The sequence below is a fragment of the Colias eurytheme genome, chromosome 20, assembly GCF_061535395.1.
Source record: "Colias eurytheme isolate Ceu_HAF_F1 chromosome 20, ilColEury1 Martin Lab GWU primary, whole genome shotgun sequence".
Classification (NCBI taxonomy): domain Eukaryota; kingdom Metazoa; phylum Arthropoda; class Insecta; order Lepidoptera; family Pieridae; genus Colias; species Colias eurytheme.
Genome location: NC_142999.1, coordinates 8,389,896 through 8,412,377, shown reverse-complemented (window position 1 = coordinate 8,412,377; position 22,482 = coordinate 8,389,896). Strand labels below are relative to the sequence as shown.

The 22,482-nt window shown below is 32.7% G+C and overlaps 2 protein-coding genes across 2 annotated transcripts in view; one reads left to right on the top strand and one right to left on the bottom strand.

Annotated features, from left to right (window-relative positions):
- Positions 1-16,210, bottom strand: part of ss (aryl hydrocarbon receptor spineless) — a 99,385-nt gene extending 83,175 nt beyond the window's left edge. The window contains exon 1 of the mRNA XM_090113774.1: positions 15,954-16,210. The gene's annotated coding sequence lies outside the window, so the exon portion shown is untranslated. The remainder of the gene's footprint in view (positions 1-15,953) is intronic.
- The window catches only part of Cortactin (cortactin), a 444,169-nt gene that overhangs the window by 399,821 nt on the left and 21,866 nt on the right, over positions 1-22,482 (top strand). The window lies entirely within an intron of this gene.

The following is a 22,482-nucleotide window of genomic DNA, read 5'->3' as shown; positions in this document are numbered from 1 at the left end:
AAGCAAATGGAAACAAAAGGAGATACTACCTTTACGTAGGTATCAAAAATAACCACAGATGAGCCTAATGAAAACAAAGGAGAAATAAAAACAAAGAAGCAGATTATAAAATTTTATGAGCACAGTACCTATTGCGTAGATTCGGGAGAATCGACCGTTGCTGCCTAAACTCTATAATAAAGAAATGTATACAGATTCATAATAGTAGCCTCTTTCATCCCAAATTTGCATTCCTCATTGTTAGTTGTGCTCAGTAATTTTTGGCTAATGCGCCCTAAGTCGGGAATGTATGATCACAGGTTTAGTAGGACTAGCTTTTTCGATTTAAGTTTTATGGTGACCGTTTGACTTTTTGTTTCAAAATTATAAATGTTAACAAACATAGAAATGAAGATAATTAAAACTAGGTATCTATCAATAAGTTATTTTCCATAATGGTATTATTTGAAATTTTGTAACTTTGAGCTGTGTTTGTAGAGTCTAGTCTAGGAAAATAGATAAAGATTTTCTCTTATATGAAAATACAGTCAATTTTGAATGACAACCACGGTACAGCTGCTTTAGCATAACACAAAGTTCGTCTTGCAAGTACCTATGTAGGTAATTGATCAATGTGAGATGAGGGCATAAATTCGAATGAATTTAATTATGAGTGTTAGCTTGCTTATTAGATAGCGAGATCGATAATAATAGTTTAATTTTTGTAGAGTCAACATTTTTAGTGATAGTGAACAATACCAGATATTAGACATTGGTTAGGTATATTATATTTCCCATATACACTGTCCTTAATAGAAACATAACAAAATAACGTTATTTGAACATCGTTATCCCGTTCCTGTCAAAGATCGCTGATATATGTCTTAATTATCGGTATGCTTTGCGCGTGCGCAGTGGGGGACAATTCAATATGCTTGTACATGTATGCAACTGTTAGTGTAAATGATCTTATAAATTGTGATATTATTTGTGGGTATTTTACCCTTTGGGAAGCTTGTTAGCGAACCTTCAACGTGTTTTGGAGGTTTAAAGATGTGAGGTTTATGTTGTGGTTGGATTGTGAGATTCATTTCGGTTACATTATTTAGTGTAGCATAAGAATATAGTAATTTTAACACAGGACCGAGCTCAATAGAAACTAGCAGAACTGCAATGGATAAGATGTTGGTATAGTGTAGGTAAATATGGACCATAATAATAGCTTTCAGCAGTTGATAGCATTCAATAGTTGAAAAAATATTATATTGCAAAACAGCATTGTCGAACCTATCTTGTATTGTTTAAAGCTGTTGGTCGTTTGCTGAGGGCGGTGCCTTAAGCAGTATAGGTAAAGCTATCTCAGGCCTCAGTGAAGGGTAGCCCAGAGTGCGATTATTATACTTCACTACATAGTATAAAACACAGTCGCTTACTCTGTCCCTATGTCCCTATGTATGCTTAAATCTTTAAAACTACGCAACGGATTTTGATGCGGATTTTTGAATAGATAGAGTGATTCAAGAGGAAGGTATACCTATAATTTATTATGTTTTAGACAAAGCGGGCGAAGCCGCGGGCGGATGAAAGCTAGTCTTTAGCATAAAAGATATAAAAATAGTACCTGGGTATCATCATTTGGTAAGTCGTAAGTCGTTGAAATTAGTTTGAAAGTTGCTGGATACATTTTTAGCCAAAAATTTAAGAAGGTAAACTTACGTCCCCATCTTTGGCATGTGACAATTAAATTTCTCTTAAGAATTGGACTGAATTTTCGGAGATGCTGTATTAATTAATAATTTAAAACCGCGACCTATACTATTTTTATTTATTGAACCAACAAAACACTTTTCCCCGAACAAGCTTAAGTAAACGGGAATCGAATTTTGGACATCGAAACTCGTATGTGTAAGCCGACACTAAACAGTGGCTTACCACAACTCAAATGTCATGAACTTACCACCCAAAATTCAACCTTAAATCTTTTAAAATTAAGCTCAGACTTACATAAAAGCTCGTGCACGAAAAGTGTTGTCCTGAATTGAAATTAAACGCCTTAATAATAAGGTTGTGATTTCCTTGCAGGTAATAAGTAGCCAGTGTACAGTATTAAGTTACTAAACCAAATCATTTTCCGTATCATTAAACATTTAACTTCTTAACGTCAGCTTCAGTTTGACCTTTTTGCGAGACGAAAGGGTTTGAAAAGATTTTACAGGGAATTATCTGAGCACGGCTGTCGCAAGATATTGTGTTGTTTTCACGCCTGTTTTATTAATTTTGGAGCCAAAATCTTCTTATGTCAAAAATAAGAACATTTTCGTAGATCTATGCTGTATTGCAGATATCAAGCAGATACAGTGAAAGTAGTATGACCTTTGTGTTCGAAGAATGAATGAATGAATTTGGTATTTCTATTCTCTACAAGAAATCGGACCAACGCGAACGCAACGGCTTATTACCTGTATGTTTTAAAACTGAAGAAATGAAAAACTTTTGGACGCTTAATATATACGGACGCTATATCAGAAAACACTATTTAAACCATGATTAAAAAGGTTATAATTATAGAACTCTCTAGCATCAATTAAATATGAAATTCTACGTTAATAGTTAATATTTCGCCTTCAAACCACAACCAGCAAGTCATTGTCCTTTGAAATTCATGAAAAAATCTAATAACTCTGATTGATTTAATCACAGGATTCTTGGAAGCGGTTTCTTTGTCCAATATAGTTCTTTTGAACTGCTTACTGTCGCAATCGTAATGTGCGAATTAGGCTTGCAAGTATTGTATAGATTTTATTATATTATAATACTCTAAGTTTATGTATAACGATTTTAACAATATATGCCACTCAAAGAAGAATAAGGACTATCAGTATTTGGCTTTTCAAATGTTGTATTAAGTTTGGTGTTAAAAATGTGATGAATCTTTAAAATTATGGAAAACAACGGAAACTAAGGTTCGTATTACCTAATTCATACGTATTTGTTTTTAATTTAGCAATTATTTTTTCCACAAGGACAAAGCTATTTTGTAAATTCAGGTCCATCAATAAGATTAATATAATTATAGGTTATCTATCCGTGTTCAAAATTTCAACTAGGTAGGTTAATCCATTCAGTTTATACGTAGAAAGAAAGCTCTACCATCCTTGATTTCGGGAAGAAGATTCATTATATCTTCCTAACTATTCAAAATTAATATATTATGCACATAACATAATATATACAATAGTTCACTTTTTTCCGCATATCCGACCGAAGAAGTTAAAAAAACTTTGTACTAGGTACTTAATTTAGCTTAGGTATTTAATTATCTAGTTTCATTACATTCAACTGAATTCAAAATCGGATCATCCAATTCCGTCTCTACATAGATTATGAACAATACAATGTATGTGTACAATGATAGTAATTACATAATGATAAGTCACTTAAACGGTGCCCGGAGGATGGAGTAGCGTCAGCAACGATGGCAATTACTTTTTAGGTTTATTATTATTTTTTATGAAAATGTTGAAAGAAGCATCTACTGTTTCTAGTCTGTTCTTTATAGAAACCTTACGAGAGTTGGTGAATATCTAAATTCGTTATATCTGTGATGCTTTATACTTTTACAAAATTTATATTAGTTACATAGATACCTTATATATATTTTTTAAGATTCGCTTTAATTTGTTCTCACCTGTTTTTGATTATAATATTATGTGTTAAAGCGAGTAATCTCTGCAAATATCAGTAATTTTACGTTTATAATATGCATTGTCTATACCATCTATTTTTTTTACAAAAACATATCTAAAAACCTATAGTTAAACGTAATAATTTACCATGTATATTTCCTATAAGTCAACGCACTCAAAATAACACACTTCGCAAGAATCTATTCCCGCATCCTTCGAACGAAATTACAAACTTATAATTGGCGAGTAATACATATAATCTCGAATAATTGACGCTATTACAAAAGAGCAGGATTATTCTTCTGACGCTACTTATATAGATTTCGTGGAATGAATTCCGAAACATTTGTTTGATGCGGCATAATAAGCCCCAATTATGAAAGTCGTTCGTATTTTATTTTGTATCATAAGTGTGTGTAGTGTGAAGGGTTTGGCTAACTTGATTATGTATGAATACATAGTATGGTCATCAGTCTATTTATGGTAAGGTAGTACCTACTGGAAGTACCTTTCACAGGTATTGTTGGTACCTTAGTCTGCTACTGCAGGTTCTAAGCTGTCAAGTTTTGTTTGGTATGTATAATGGTGATGTGTGTGTGTGTGTGTAGTCGAACTATTTTGTAGTATGAGATATGAGCAGTGGTGTAGATGAGAAAATGTTTATCGCTTTCACACAAATACTTTTAGACCACTAATGATATGAAGCACATACATAACTATGGCAAATACCTCGTGAGCTGTAGCTCAATTAACTGCTTATCAACTTTCAGAAGATTACGACAGCCTTACCTATTTTCAAATTGCTTCTGAATATTTGGATTTTAACGTTTGTTTAAAATAATGGTTGTTGTGTTTTTAGAATTACGTACTCAAAGGGTAAGAGACTTTGACTGCATTAAATTATGTTTTACCTATAGATAGGTATTATATGTTATAATATGGTTATAATTCATAACAATAATATTTATTTTTCATTATTTTTATCGGTATAGCCACGTTTGACAACTTAAAAACAACTCGATATGCGTGAAAGGGCAAAATATATAAATAAATTAGTGTTTAAATTAATTGCATAAAATCATTTATTTCTTTCAGGAATTTTGTTCCATAATAACGCGACATTTAAAAATGTTTAATCGATATGAAAATTGGAAATAGGTTGTGTTGTTAATTTTAATGTATTTATTGATAATATAGGTATTTACAAATCTATAGTTATACTAATCTATACTAATATTATACCTAAAGCTGAAGAGTTTGTTTGTATGTTTGTTTGTTTGAACGCGCTAATCTCAGAAACTACTAGTCCGATTTGAAAAATTCTTTCGGTGTTAGATAGCCCATTTATCGAGGAAGGTTATAGGCTATGTATCATCACGCTAAGACCAACAGGAGCGGAGCAATGCGGATGAAACCGCGGGATAAAGAATAGAATATAAATTTAATAAATGCAGTTTAATTTTATTAATATAAAGTACCTACATTTAAGATTTCTATTCATCATAATAATACGAACTATTATGACAAGGCTAATAATACAAAATGGCCGGAGTCCATTATTACTACAAAATAATTAAATTTAATTCGCATTACTTCCATCTCGTATAAAATTTTATCATTAAAATTCTCGTTATAGTAATCACAAGAACTCAATTTAATTAGACTTATCAATTTCTGAGTTTCAAGTACCATCGCTTAAGGACCACCCGCTAAAATTTCAAATCGACAGATGTTTTTGCAAATGTCAAAGGTCTTAATTGCGTTACGGGAATATCATTTTTTAGCCATAGGAATATGGACTAATATCGCGTGCTATAATTTCAACCGTTAAATGTATGCCCTTTGAAATAGCCGACAATTTTTATTTCTCTAAATGACAATGTTACATAGGCTATTTATCATTGTTTTTATTTTTATTTTGTCCAACGTACAGGATTAAAATAATGTTTGTTTTCCTGCATTTTATTTCTGTAAAATATTTTAATTTTTTAGATAATATGGCAATACTTGTAACAATGTAAGTTTTGCTGATAAAATCACTCATATAAAATATTGTCATTTTCAAAGTAACATAATAAAATTGAAATAAAATAATCCAACGTGTTATATTTTTGTCAACGTGCTTTAAAAATTTTATGATTGGTTAAAAAACTGTTATGCTTACTTATTTTTTTATTCTACTCCATTGCTTTTATTGTCCAACGGTCATATGCTTCGATTATTCATATTAATATTATTTACAGAATGTTATTTCTTAATGGAAATTCATATTAACAGTATTGAAAACGTTTTTCCACACTTTTTACACTTTAGTTGTTCTAATTAATACACTTTTAAATAATTTATGACGGGTTCTGATTAATCATCATCAAAGAGTTTTAAATTTAAAAAATTGTTGCACATTTAATTAGAAATGAGCTTACTCCTTGAAATGAATTACAATGTGTTAGTATTTTTTTTACTTTATCAGTTTCAACTTATATCAATCAATTTAAACACATAATATTTTATCATTCCTCAAATTTCACAAAATAAAAAGTAAATTCGACTCCATTACTTTCTGTCCATTTAAGGCGTGTACCAAATAAATTATTCGATTTGCAGTTATTCTTGTAAAGATGTTTTCTTTCCGCATGGATCTCCACACCACTATTTTTATCTGTCCGCTCGCAATTACCAACTAATTGATGGAAATGAAACGCATCAACGATTCGTGGAAAATAACGCAAAAGCAGCGTTATTTTGTTCGTTTGTCTGTCGGGATGTCTTGAATTGGTGTGGTCGTGGAGTATGCATTGTTGCAAATGACAGTTTGTTACGTAGAATTTAGTATAAATATTGTTTCGGAATTACAAATACCTATTGGGAAAATAAGAAAAAATACCTGCAAATTCCATTCACATGTATTTTTTTAGAAAATATTACTTTTACATTTGTTAGTCACAGTATGTTAACCTTTTTAACTTTGACCTGAACTAGAAATCTAACCACAGGAAGTGAACAGTACAATTGCGACTAAACATTGGATTTAACAAAAAACGGAGCCATTACAACCTCGTGGGAGACGCAATTATTTTCAAATTTTAATCAAAACTATCACCTTTCACTTCCACTTAACTATTTAAATGTCAATCTTGTAGCACCTTCGCCTTAAATAACCTAAATTACACAAGTTGTACTTTACTCGTATGGAATAGAGGTGAAAATCCTTTAATCGGATTAGGATTTTAAACAATTTGATGGTTTATGATTAATGTATTTCATCCTATATAATATATATTAGGCATAATCAAACAATCCAATAGCGATGTTATAACATAGGGGTAAAGTTCAATTTTGCTTGATATTTTTCTGTTGGACCTAGAAAGTACTAGAAAGAAATTGATAAAAGATTGCAATGATTATTATCTAGATGAGTACCTACGTAATAATTTGTTTTTCTTGAAGATTGAAGATAATCAGTCAATGTCAAAGAACAATGGGGAGTTTAGTTCATATCTTGCTGAATATAATTTAATAATGTGTGTATAATATAATTTAATTTAATATAAACCATCTATCTCCCGCGGTTTCACTCGCTTCTTATGATATTATATTAAGTATCAAATAAGAAACAAATTCAAACTTATTTCTCATACTATTAGGTACCTACAGTACCTAAATCAATTTTTGAATGACATTACAAATTCCACTTTACAAAAAATTAAGAACAACAGTAGGTATTATTGTCAAGTACCTAGTAAGTACTTTATTATAAAAATGGGAAAAGGGAAAATTAATAAACGGTAATAAACATTCATTCCCGAACCATAAAATAACACGACGTATCAATTCTTTATTAAAAAAAAATATTTTTTGAAACACATCAGGATTCGAACCCACGTACTCCCCTAACCACTACCCCACAATGACAAAACATAAGTACAATAATATAATTTTACCGCGTTAATCATCAACGGTTTAAAATAGCAAAAACCCATTTCCTCATAATTCAAAGAAATCATGTTGTATGCAAATTAGATGGCAAATGTGTTGTACTGACAGTTATATTGCACTGTGCACGCGGCTTTACTTGTACCATAGTATGCATGTACTTTACTCCTTGGGGCATATTGAACAAAATATGATGTGAATAACATTATTGTATAGTATTTTGTTAGGAAAATACGCGCTCTATTGGTAAGTGTAGTGTTTGAATGTTGTTTATTGTTTATTTTTCATAGTGAGGTAGATTAAACGCCTGTAAGTTTTTATACAAGAGCATTTTTATTAACCTAGTAACTATAAAGATTGTAGGTACCTACTTTGTATTTGAACAGATTTGGCATATTGAATTTGCTTTATAATAGTAGGTAGGTAAAGTGTGTAAAACGCCTAACCCACCTATTCCGTGCATTCGATGAGCCCTTATTCAAAACATTAGCACATTATCAATGAGCAGCTTCTAAAAAGCAATGGTACCTACCATAATGTTGAACATTCTAAACTATAAGATATCTCGAGTAATTTTTTGTTTTGCTTGGAGAAATTAATGCACCTCTGACTTCATGAATAAGAAGTCTGCAAGTCTTTCATTTCTAAAGTGCCTCTGTCTCTCTAAAAACAATCCTCTTATCCTCATCTCTATCACATCCTCTCACTTAGTAAATGCTATCATACTAAAACCCACACTGACCAAGCCAACATAAACGACGTTAAAATCCAAATCCATCGCATTAGTTGAAGCGCGTCTCTAACGGACCCACGGAGCGTGAAGCCCATACTTGCGGTGAAAACTGCAGAAAATTAATTCATTTATACAACTCTTGCATCCCGTACGATCACTCTAAATATGGAGCATTTTATTGCGAATTTATTTCCTGTTTCAATGGTGTTCGAACGCGTGAAAATAAGAATTTTGAGCGAGGGGGTTTGATAATAAGATCAGTATTGTTTTCTTTTATAAATCAACTCAAACTCAAACATTTAGGTATTTATTCAATTAGACTTCTAGATGCACTTTTGAATCGTCATAACGAAGAAGATAAACAAGAAACTCTCTTATATATTTAACTAGCTGTGCCACGCGTTTTCACCCGCATTGCTCCGCTCCTGTTGATCTTAGGGTGCAGATGATAATATATAACCTTCCTCGATAAATGGGCTATCTAACACTGAAATAATTTTTTAAATCGGAACAGTAGTTCCTGAGATTAGCGCGTTCAAACAAACTCTTCAGCTTAATAATTAGTATATAGATACCTATTATTCTGATTACCAACCCTCAATAGGAAAGGATTGAAAGATGAATAGCTGGGAGCTACAGCACGCGGTGTTCTAGGAGATCGTAAGGTTCCAGTAAAAATGTCGATTGGTTATGTTATGTTCGGCATTTCATAAAAGTTATCGTAACGATTTTATCAAACTCTTTTAATTATGTAACGCTTGAATGAGAATGTAAAAAGAAATTGTAAAAATATTTTATAAATGCATATCTTCATCGTTCAGTTTACTGAATACTCTACCATTCATTATAAGAAATAACACTTCTAAGAAAGTCATAGCAATCACCATTTCATATTACGACCCTACACATTAAAAACTATAAACATACTATCGTTACCATTTCAGGAACTTCAAAATACTATTACCACAATATCTCATCCCACTTATACTAAGGGCCGATTTTTCAATCCTTGGATAAAACTTATTCGTCGAATAATGTATAAAACTACCATTTTAAAAACGTATTCTAATTGCCCGCATTTGACAGTTTAGGTACGTGTCATTTTAATATTATCGTGTAATACTTTATTGGGCCATATTTCTATCACCAGCCTAACCTCACATTGGCAGAAGTATATTAACATGGTAAATGCTTCAAAAACCAACCAATGAATGAAGAAAGAGCATGTATTGATGATATTACAAGATAGGTAACAATTATTGTACGGGTCACGAGGTACATGCCCAAAGCTGTTCCATATTACTGTGGTTAAGGACTGATAATTGTGTGTTTGGACGTGATTTAAATTCGATAAATCATTTCGCGCTGTAGGCTGGTGTGATTGATTTTATTATGTTGTTACGTGTTAAGGTATACTAGATTTTCGCTACAGACTACAGTGATTATCCGTTCTTCATAATAGCTGCTATGGATTTTAATTTGTATATATTTTTAAAGTGAAACTTTTATTACATCGTCTCAAACTTTTTGGTCTGTGTAGCGCATGTCGCGTGTATACCTACGACCGTCAATACCTACTCGGCAGCCGACCGTCACGCGACATGCGCTACACAAAACAGTGTTCGGAACCGTTCGAACAGTTTCACTTTTACCGTGTTTTCATAAAACCACACAACATTTTTTTGTATTGACAGTCTTTTTATTTCATTCAAAACTGTTGAGATCATGTTGAGATTGTTTCTATCTCTGTTGTTTTGTTTTTTACAGGTAGAGCAGGGTAAACTGACGTTTTGAATCAGGGAAATAGTTGAAAATATGAATTTTATTAATTTATTGTCATATTTAAATAAAAATAGTACCTAGAGAGAATGAGTTATAAATACTGTAATACGTGTAACAATAAATTTACATACAAATACGTAATGCTGACATTAACGCAGAACATGATGGGAATAAAATTAATAATTTTTATTCGAATAATCTTTAATAAAACTTGCACTATTAAACTATTCTGCACATGTGTTAACCCTTCATTTATAATAGTAACACTGTAATATATATTTTAAAGCAAGTGCTAAATAATAACACTAAGTATTCATAGAAATAGTATGGCATACGTTAAAACTTAAAATAAGTATAAATATTTAATAGGTAAGAAGTAATTTTGAATAACAGGTAAATTTATCGAAGATGCTAGGATTTCATAGAATAAAAATAATGTTTGACTACCGTATTCATATAACTAAAGCATTAACGAATACAGGACTGCAGATGACATTCGGTTTTTTTATATAAATCATAGAAAAAATAGACATATTAAATCATGTACCCAAAACGAACTGCAACTATTCAATATTCATATTTCTATTATACCCTCAAATTAATTAACAATTCAAACGTATCTCAAAGATAAAGAAAGTCTAGGTACATGTTTCGGTTAGTTGCGCACACGCATCGAAAAGCGGGTAAAGTGTCACTAGGCGCTGTCAGCCTATTGATGGGTGACCGCTACTATTCTGCCATGCTTGGAAGAGCGCGTAAAAACTCGGAACGTGATATAATTAAGGCGATAGTTCAACCATTTTAGCGGCTTCACTTTGAAACACACAAAAAAATAGCAATTAAAAATTACAATCATAACAATACAGATAACATATAAGCGGTGCAAGTGTGAATGCTTGGAACACCTGCAGCAGATGCCTACGATTGCCAAATAAATAGTCAATTTTGTGAACGTATTTATCATTCAAAAGATTTGGACATATCGATGATCGAAGAGCTGGTGTAATATTTTGAGTAAATGTTTATAGTTTTTGTATTATGTAGGTGCATAATGTGTACATGATTTTTTTTTGTTTTATTGTGTGTTGTTGGTAGTAAGAGATATTGTGTAGATAATAATATGTATTTTTGTTTTATAGTATTTGAAAATTGACTGATAAATAAAATATCTTTCTATGTAGATAATACAGGCAGCAAATGACCAAAATAATGAATAATAAAATCTTGTTACCTAGTGAATTTCAAATCTCATAGATTCAAAGAATTCCTTACATAATACCTAATAGTCCACACAAACACCAAGGTGTCGCATGGTCACTGGGCACTCAAACGATCACCTACCAAGTGGCAAGTTATCATTTACAAATTATACTCTTTACTGCGTCGATATAACTTGTTATACAAGTGTGGTATAATAGTATATGTTATGCGAATTTAAATCAATTGGAAATTGGCAATAAATATCTGAAGATTACTTCACGTAATATAGAGATTTTAAGAATATCTAAAAATATGAGAGAGGAAAATTTTAATAATATTGGCGGGATTTTTCCATGTAGGATTTTTCATGTGTAGTGAATTTATAAATTGCATTTTAAGCAAAAAAAAAAAAACAAGGTTAAGTTTTATTTAAGAATTTAGATTATGTAGATTGCAGGTAATTGTTATATGACATGTAGCTATCAATTCTAGCTGTTGATGTAAGAAATTACTTTAGGCACTAAGCAGTACAATACTGGCCCTTATTACCGGGGTGAAGCCTTCATTTAATGCTAAATTAATTACCCCTCAATCGAATTATAATTCCTTTCCAATAGTGTTGTTTATTTATTCTGTTATCGCTGACAATGTGTGAAAAGGTCACAGACTATCCAACCCTTCTGTTTCTTCATTCTTGTCTTCAATAATATCTCATTTTAGACTGGTTATGTTGATTATTATGGATTCTTGCTAGCCATAAATAGGTGGTACCTACATTTGCCTTTTGATATAAAATAATAAATTAATATTTTTGTTTATTGCAAAGTTACATTACATGTTTAAAACGGATGTAGATACATGTGTCATTTTTGGTCAATGACTCCTATGCTATTAGGTATCTGCTTCTGTTTTATAGGGGTCATATGTTTATTGTAATAATATGGTAATATCTCAAATTAATGAAATAAGTGTTTGAACATTTGATATAAGAATTGAAATCAATTATAATTTTAACTGCGAAATATTAAAAAAAAAATAGATCCTTCTAGGCTGTATTTAAAGTTCAATACTTAAAAAATTTACACCTTTTTTGACGGTCGTTAATTTATCTAAATTTATTTAGTACCATTAGAACCTACCTACGTATATAATTCACTAATAGATTCGGTGTTAAATGTAATGTTTAGGTTGAATGTTATTTGCACTACTGTTCTGTGGTTATTTCAAATGCAAAAAAATTTTTTGTATGTAAAAAATTACTATAATTATTTTTTTGATTAAAAATCGAAATAGTATCTAAATATATATTTTTTTTATGTATAGGTCAATGTATATTTTCAAATATCTACTATAAATGATGACCATGGTAGATTCTACCACTACCTATTTCAGATAGATACCTATTACTTTAGATGCAAACATTCTGCATCATTCGTAGCTTAATTAAACAACGTAGAATTTTATACTTTAAAAAATATATTTTATTTTAACTATAGCCTGAAACTCTTCTGAAACTTAACGAAAATCTGAACGGTTAACATTTTCACAGTTTACCAAATCCGTTATCTATTACCAATCGCGAATTGCATGGCGTCAATCGATTTAAATCGATATGTCGATTATTCACCTCATAACTATAATCGAATATATTTATTGACCGAGACTAATTTTTGAACGTGTCTTTCGTCACGCGGACGGTTTTGGCAGTTCGTTATAACGCCATTTTCTATTTTGTTGGAAGTTAGGAAATTTTACTTGAGAATGTTATATTTTTTTTCTGTGCATTGTATAAATGTAATTTTTTGTTAGGTAGAACTCTGACGATGACATGATAGTTTAATCTTTTAAGTTTAATGCTTTTGCTATGAATTTAGGTAAAAAGTAAAAACGTTAATTATTCATCTACACTGAAAAATTAGGAATCGATAATCATATTTCGGAACGCAATTTTTTTCCTCCTATGTTAGAGAAGCGCTTGGCCACGAAGCCCACGATCTCGCCTGATGGTGAGCTGAGATGTGGCCTATTTGCTATGATGGAGCGCGCTTCCCTAGAAGGTACCCGTTCACTCTTGGCTTGAAGACCCCCATATTGTACTCGTAATACTATCCAACTTATAATAAAGCCTACACAATGCCCAAACGTGGATTCAAATCTACAATACATATTTATAATTACCTATTTAACTACACACACTCTCTGTACCTAATTGTAAAATGCATAACAAATGAATTGAATATCTCCATGAAAACCACATAATCCTATCTAGTATGTTAAGCTTCTCAATTTTTGCCTTTCCGGTTTTGATGTTGGTTAGGTATAGAGAAAATGGTTGGCATTATCTCCATACAAACGCTCTCGCATGATTTCTTCCTAGATATTGATCATAGAACATTGGTTATTTTAATACTAGCTTTCCGCCCGTGGCTTCGCCTCCTTTGCGTATTAAAACCTAATAAATTATATACTTAAACCTTCCTCTTGAATCTCTATCTATTTAAAAAAACCGCATCAAAATCCGTTGCGTAGTTTGAAAGATTTAAGCATACAAAGGGACATAGGGACAGAGAAAGCGACTTTGTTTTATACTAGGTACGTGAAGAATTCTACCATACCCGTGGCCCCGTCGTTGATGCGGCTTGACGGAACAGGTGGGGTTTTGGTCGGTAGGAATCCGACATAACCCACGGCCCCTTCCCCGGAGGCCGTGGGTATCTATGCAAGATTTCCCCACTTTAAAAAAAAGGTACGTATATGTACCTATAGTGATAATATTTTTATCAATTGCTTTTGCATAGAAAGGATAGGGTATGTTTTCCTTTTTGATGATTCTTTATTATTCAATTTAGGAACAAGACAAGCAACCAATAATATTATAAATATTATATTAAATAAAATGTTTTAAATCCATACTTTGTTTCGGATAAGAAGTTTAATCAAACAATTTGAGCTAAAAAATTGCAACGGATTTTCCGACGGATATCCTAAACGAAATAATATTATGCGAGGTCATATTTTTGCATTTAAAATAGATATTATTGAATTATATTGCATCTTGTCGAATTATCGACCATTTGTGAATTGATATATTATTATTTTAATTAATTTTGTCTAAAGTAATATTTAATCTGTGGTAGTTATTATTAGATTTCATTTTTCTTTTACTTCACTACATAGTAGGTATAAAACATAGTCGCTTTCTCTGTCCCTATCTATGTACCTACCTTTGCATGCTTAAATCTTTCAAACTACGCAACGGATTTTGATGCGGTTTTTTTAATAGATAGAGTGATTCAAGAGGAAGGTTGTATATAATTTATTAGGTTTTAGACAAAGCGGGCGAAGCCGCGGGCGGAAAGCTAGTATAAAATATTATAACGGTTAATGAATATCGATTATTTTTCTCACATAGTTATCTAATATTTGCCATTATTTTAATTTATATTTCATCTCAATGGATTATATTCATAAAATAATGACAAATACCGATATTTTAAAAGAATTTATACGATTCAGAGACACGAGAATTCCAAACTTGTTTTATTTCTGCCTTGTTTATTATATGAATGAAAAATAACTTTATATTTCTGTTTCGATATAACATTTAATATATTTATATTTTTCTGTAGATTATTAAGTCATTTTTAAAGACAGTACTTATACGTAAAAACATTACTTATGATGAGTTCATAGTTGATTATTTTAATTTGTATAAAGTAGATACCAATGTAAATAAGGGTCACATATTTAACCTGAATAATTAATTATATGTAATATAATTTCAATACCTATATCTATAATATATGTATAATATAATACCTGCTTAGTAACTAGGTACCTACACGCAATATTTTCTCTATCTCTATTCGTACAGTTACAATAATGTTATAGGTAATACCTATGTAACCATTTTAATTTAATGAATGAATGAAAAATAATTTATTGTACACCTGGATATACCTAATATGATACATTTAATAAACTTAAAAATTTAGCTTTAATTATGGTCACAATACCTATAAGGTTAATTTTCATCATATATCTACCAAATACCATAGACAGTATTTTACAGGACTGGGAACTGAACCATCTCCTTCCAGAATTTTCAACTTATAGGTAGGTAGGTACAGCAAAAGGAGATGATGTAGGTACCTAGGTAGTCCTTTAGCCGTTTGAATTTTCAAATGACGACACTGATTTTATAAAGATTGTGAAAAATCACTATTTAGTGGAGTATTTTCCGTATTGATTTATTATTTAATAATTAAATAATATACCATCTATCCTAATATGAGAGAGGAAAGACATTATTTCTGTGTAATGAATTTATGTCCAAAAATTTTTTACAAATAAAAAGCTCTAGGTGTAGAGCTTTTTACGCTCATAAGCCATATTTAATTCTTGTCGATATTCACAGATTTATTTTAAATGCAAAGGCAAACCCATATTACAGGGAAATGTACCTAATTCAAATTGTAATACCCTTGTTATACCTATATAAATATAAAGTACCTAACCATCTATATTCTATACGATAGATAACTCCATTCATCTTATACCTAATTCAAATAAGATTTCAAATTCAAATCGCACATAGGTAGGTACCTAATTCAAGAAACAATTCAAATTCAAACACTAACCTCTTGCCGTTCCTTCGCCTTCGTTTGGTCGCGTACACCGTGCCAAGCTGGCTAGCGTGCGGCTGCGGCGGCCGGAGCAGGCCATTGTCCACGCCATCGATTGCGTAGCCCGGCCCGCTCCAGCCGCACACTTGCAGCTTCGACTCTGTGCCTATCTTGCTGAGCGCCCCCGGGCCGTCGAACGGGCTGGGATACACCGTGTCCACAACTGATACGAAGTTGGAAAACAATTTGACGTCTTGGTAGACGCGGTACGAATGGTTTTATTGTGGTACAGTCTTGGAACACTTTGATACACCGTGTCCAGGACTTACGAAGTTGGAAAACAATTTGACGTCTTGTTAGACGCGCTATGAACTGTTCTATTTGACGTGGAACAGTCTTGGAACACTTTGATACACCGTGTCCAGGACTTACGAAGTTGGAAAACAATTTTACGTCTTGTGACGCGCGGTACGAACTGTTCTATTTGACGTGGAACGTTTTGATACAACGTGTCCAGAACTGATAGGACTTAGAACACAATTGGATGCTTTGTTCCGCGGAATAGATTGTTTTGGTGAATGTGATGTTGTAACAAGTTGGTCTGGAACACGTTGAATTATATTTTCTGATGTAGGTCAGAAAAACTAAGTTTGGAATACGTTGTGTTTTGTCCCATTGAGGATTGTTAGAAGACTCTAGATTTGGAACCGTTTCAATTTGCACACTATCTGGAACAACTTATTGATTGATGTCGCACAATTTTGGAGTCTTTCAAGTTAATTGTAAACAAACACAATACACATGAGCACCTGTTTTAAAGATTGAATTAGAATTTTTTTTTTTCGTTTTGTTACAGGGAATTTGATATTAAAATCAATGAAACGTATTGCACGATGTAAAATTATATATCACTTCAATTGTTGATCGTTTGATAAATAAATTTGGTAAATATTGCAATTGTTATGAACATAAGTAGGTATCAATTAATTTGGCATTAAAATGAATGTAAATTCTTAGCTTGAAGCAAAGAGAAATTCTCCTATTCCTTGCAAATATAAGAAACTTAGGTATACTTATCAAGAACTTTGTAATGTCACTGTTTTACACTTTATTTTTATTTACAACAAAGTTCACTTCTTCTTTACTTTGATATTTATTTTTATCATAATCGCATGGTTGATGTTGTTTTAACTTTAGATAAGTCACTTTTCTTTCTTTCTTTGAGATGAACTCTCTTGTTCAAAATCGAGGAAATTTTCTTTATTCTTAAGATTCTTCTGTATTAAAAACACACCATAGAAATCAGCTTCCAAAGAAATGCTTAAATCTTTTACAATTCATATTTATTTACGAGCATATTTTTCGAGATCGTTTGTCTAATAGGTATCAAAACCTTCTTAAAAGAATCAAATATTGCTTTTGTTCTGCTTGTTATTTACAAATCCGACACGACACCACAATAAATAAACAATCTTAACGCGTTTTGGAAGAATTTTTGAGCCTGTCAAACGGAATACATTGGAAGAATTCGTCAATTGTTCACGATCACGTAAGTTCACGTCACATGTTCATAGATCCACATAAAATTCGATCACTACACACAACACATGGTAAGTCACGCTGTGGTATTTTTTTCGCGTTTTTTTACGGACGGACCGTGTACGCGTGGCGCGACCGCCAAGCGCCTGATGTCATTTGACCACTTGGCCACAAAGACCCCTAGCTGACAGGGCGGAGCTCCCGCAGGCCACGCCCACCGATCGCCGCCGGCCAATCGCAACGCCGCCTCTATCTCGACCCGCACTGGGATGTATTGAACATATTTTTATTTTTCGTACTCATCGCGCGATTTCTTTGAAACTTTTTCTGTTATTTTTTTTTAAATCGCTTTTATTCAGTGGCTTCTAAAATGCCAGTACTGACGTTTACAAGGGAATATCATAAGTATTGTTGGCTTCTTTTTGTGGCATTCGTGAATCAGTCCGCCGATTGTAGATATATTGTTTTGTTTATAATCAAGATTGTACTGCGAGAGTTGAGTAAATTTAATCCCTTTATTGTGGTTTTTTCATAAACGGTGCAGTTAAAAGTAAATTCTAATTCATAAAAAAGTAGTTAAACGTTACGGTGTATTCGAAAGTCACATTAGAATACGTCCCCCGTGAATGGTGGTGACGTCACAAGATGGCCGCCGATGGGGAGATTTTTCGCATTTTCCCCTCGACGGCCGGCCGGTGCGGACGTGTGGCCTTCGAATGTTTAATACAATGTTATTCTATTCCCCTTTCACTGCACAAATTGCTATCAAAATACTTTATGTTTGTATGAAAATTGGCTCGAGTTTTATATTTTGTAAATGATTCATGTACCTAGTCATGGTATAATGATGATTAATTAAACTTCATAAAAATAGTATCTATAGATAATAGTTTGTTTTACGAGATGTTAAATAAACTCCCTCATACTCTAATAATAAATGTAGAGTGTAGACGTAGAGACAATGTTTTTTGTTAATTTTGTAAATAAAAAAATTGAATATTAGGTATTAATTATTGCCCATTGTTACGTGTAATGATTTTCTCTAATACAATGTGGCCACTTGTTACAATAATTTTGAAAATTGCAAATTGACTCTACTTACCTTAATATTTTATTTCCTATCTGTAACCTAAAAATAACGACCGGTAGGTAATATTTAGATAATAATTAAGATGTGTTAGGACATAATATTAGGTATTAGGTATCAAATATCAATCATTGGCAAGATATAGGTAATTAAATTACCTACCTACCTACTTATTTTGTTAAGTTGTTACTTAGGTACCTATAGAAAATTTATGTACCTGAGTTTTAAAAATATTGTACTACCTATACCTACTGTATACATGAGAAAAGTTCATAAGCATATTAATTGTCGACTCTATAATAGGACTAAGGCACTCTATAAAAAATAAATAGATTTTTGAGCATATATTTTCTAAGTATAGATATTGAAAACAGAGACTGAACTACACAGTCTCATTAACGTAATTTCGATATCATTCGTGCCACAACCACATTCGTGTAAGCTCATTCATGGTACAGAAAGTGAAATTCTTTTAAGAAAACTACAAAGACGTAGTTTTATATAACCCTGTCTATCTACAGGTAGGTAACCTTTTCCAAATGAAAAATGTATTCTTTTTAAGTTTTAAAAGATTTTTTTTAATATTTCAGGACAATTTTCACACACGGCACGATCTGATCCCATATACTAAGCTTTCGCTTGTGTTACGGAAACCAGATGGCTGATAAACATACATATGTATATAATTTTAAATAAATACTTATATAGATAATTAACACCCAGACACAGAGCAAACATCTATGTTCATCACACAAAATATATTTGCCCCGGGTGGGAATCGTACCCACGACCTCTGGCTTGGCAGGCAGGGCCACTACCAACCAAGCCAACCGGTCAGTCGAATTATTTGTTTTAAAAATAAACTTCAAAGTTTTAATAGTAAATTAGATAGGTACCTACTAAGATAGATACTTTTATCCCGGAAAAAATAAATCTTAATTTTTCTTAATTTTTCCGCGCGGACGAAGTCGCGGCCGGAAGCTAGTATTCAATAACTAGAAGTTTGAATACACTTATTCTTATAGACGTAGTATATTATTATTAGTCTGTGCTTATAGGTATTTTTGTTGTAAGTTGTAGCTTCACTTGTATCATGTACCTTTGTTTGTATGTAACCAACCCATTTTAATTTTTAAGTCGATTTGATTTGACCCACTTTAATCGGACAGATTTATTTCAAACTTTGTAGGTACACTTATCCAGGAAAAGTGACAATACTTTAATATCATAAGTTTAAAGTGTGTTTTTTAGTTTTTCAAAACTCTATCTATTTTATAGACTCTATTTATTTTATAAACTCTATTTATTTTATAAACTCTATTTATTTTAGAAACTGCGCGCGATCGAGAAAAGTGGCGTGAACTCGTGTCGGAAGCCAAGACTCTGTTTGGGTCGCAGAGCTAGTTAAATTAAATTAAATTAATTTATTTTATATGTAGGCACATAGATAAACGGAGTGCCTTGGTTCGATTTCCGAGCAACAAAATTATAAAACGATGTCAGTATTTAAGAATTACTAAGTTATCAAATTGGATTCTCTTTAGTTAAATTGGATTCGCTTTTGTATTATTTTAAAATATCTAAGTTAAATCTAATCTAGGTTACACGTGTAAAGGTTTAAAGATAAACTTTGAGCAGTATAAACTAGAATTTTAACCAATAATACTTAATGCATGTTGGTAAGTCAATGCTCGACCTATAAAACCTCAATCGTTCATTGTATTTTAATTCGTCTCTACTCTCTACTGTTAACCGCAAAATTATACAGAAAGAAAGAAAGAAAAGAAATTCTTTCTTTCTTTCTTTAAAATTATACACGGTTTTTTTAATTCTATTTATTACAATTTGTACTAATATAGTAATAGACTACAGGCGCATGTGAAAAAGTTATGGGTCATTTGAACCACCAGATGACCTATCTAGAACTTATCTAGAACGATATAAGAGCATAAAATAATAAGATTCAGCACTATGCCGTCACTTGTAAGCTGTCCAACTGAGTGCAGATGAGAATTCGAAAGTACAGGTAGAGATTTTTTCCCCTTGTCTCCATTATTTTTGAACGGCGTTGCGGAATAATGGATTAAAAGTTTAAAGCAGTATTGAAATAGAATAATATGACACAGATGCCTATACCTATGTCATACTATTACAATACCTATACAGGGTGTAATCGTTAAGTGTGCACAGGCGATTTTTCCGTTAGTATTACAGATAACAAAAAACTGATATCGAAAGTAGGTACTTAACCTAATGAGTAAAATGACCGTAATAAATTTTTAAAAATAAATCGAGAAATATCAATAAAATTATCTTTAAACCCTCCCATACATTAAGTATGAAATATGAATAATATGAAAGATTTTAGCTTTCTTTTTCTTTTTTGGTTTTCTGCTTTAATTACTTCGCAAATTTGAAGTGGCATTTTCCACGCTCTTTCCGGACATTTTCACGCATTTTCCGGATATTTTCCAGATATTTTCCAGGCATTACCCAGGCATATTCCAGGGATTTTCCAGGCATTTTCCCGCCTTTTCCGGACATTTCCACGCATTTTCCGGATATTGTTAAGACATTTCCCGGGCATTTTTCGGGATTTTCCCAGGAATTTCCCAGGCATTTTCCGGGGATTTTCCGAGCATTTCCCTGGGATTTTCCGGATGTTTCCAGACATTTTCCGGACATTTCCCTGGCATTTTCCGGAGATTTTCCAGGCATTTTCCACGCATTTCCCAGACATTTTCCGGACATTTCTCAGGCATTTTCCGGGGATCTTCCAGGCATATTCCGGATATTTTCCGGACATTTTCACATTTTCCGGATATTTTCCAGGGATTTTCCACGGTTTTTCCGGAAGTTTCCACGCATTTTCCGGATATTTTCCAGACATTTTCCGAGCATTTCCCAGGCATTTTCCGGTTATTTTCCGGGATTTTCCAGGCATTTTCCACGCTCCTCCCGGACATTTTCACGCATTTTCCGGATATTTTCCGGACATTTTCACGCATTTTCCGGATATTTTCCGGACATTTTCACGCATTTTCCGGATATTTTCCAGGGATTTTCCAGGCATTTTCCACGGTTTTTACGGATATTTTCCGGACATTTTCACGCATTTTCCGGATATTTTCCAGGGATTTTCCAGGCATTTTCCACGGTTTTTCCGGAAATTTCCACGCATTTTCCAGATATTTTCCAGACTGTTCCGAGCATTTCCCATGCATTTTCCGGTTATTTTCCGGGAATTTCCCAGGCATTGTCCGGGGATTTTCCGATCATTTCCCGGGGATTTTCCGGATGTTTTCCGGACATTTCCCTGGCATTATTCGGGGATTTTCCAGGCATTTTCCGGTTATTTTCCGGGATTTTCCAGGAATTTTCCACGCTCCTCCCGGACATTTTCACGCATTTTCCGGATATTTTCCGGACATTTTCACGCATTTTCCGGATATTTTCCAGGGATTTTCCAGGCATTTTCCACGGTTTTTCCGGATATTTTCCGGACATTTTCACGCATTTTCCGGATATTTTCCAGGGATTTTCCAGGCATTTTCCACGGTTTTTCCGGAAATTTCCACGCATTTTCCAGATATTTTCCAGACTGTTCCGAGCATTTCCCATGCATTTTCCGGTTATTTTCCGGGAATTTCCCAGGCATTGTCAAGGGATTTTCCGAGCATTTCCCGGGGATTTTCCGGATGTTTTCCGGACATTTCCCTGGCATTTTTCGGGGATTTTCCAGGCATTTTCCGGTTATTTTCCGGGATTTTCCAGGCATTTTCCACGCTCCTCCCGGACATTTTCACGCATTTTCCGGATATTTTCCGGATATTTTCACGCATTTTCCGGATATTTTCCGGACATTTTCACGCATTTTCCGGATATTTTCCAGGGATTTTCCAGGCATTTTCCACGGTT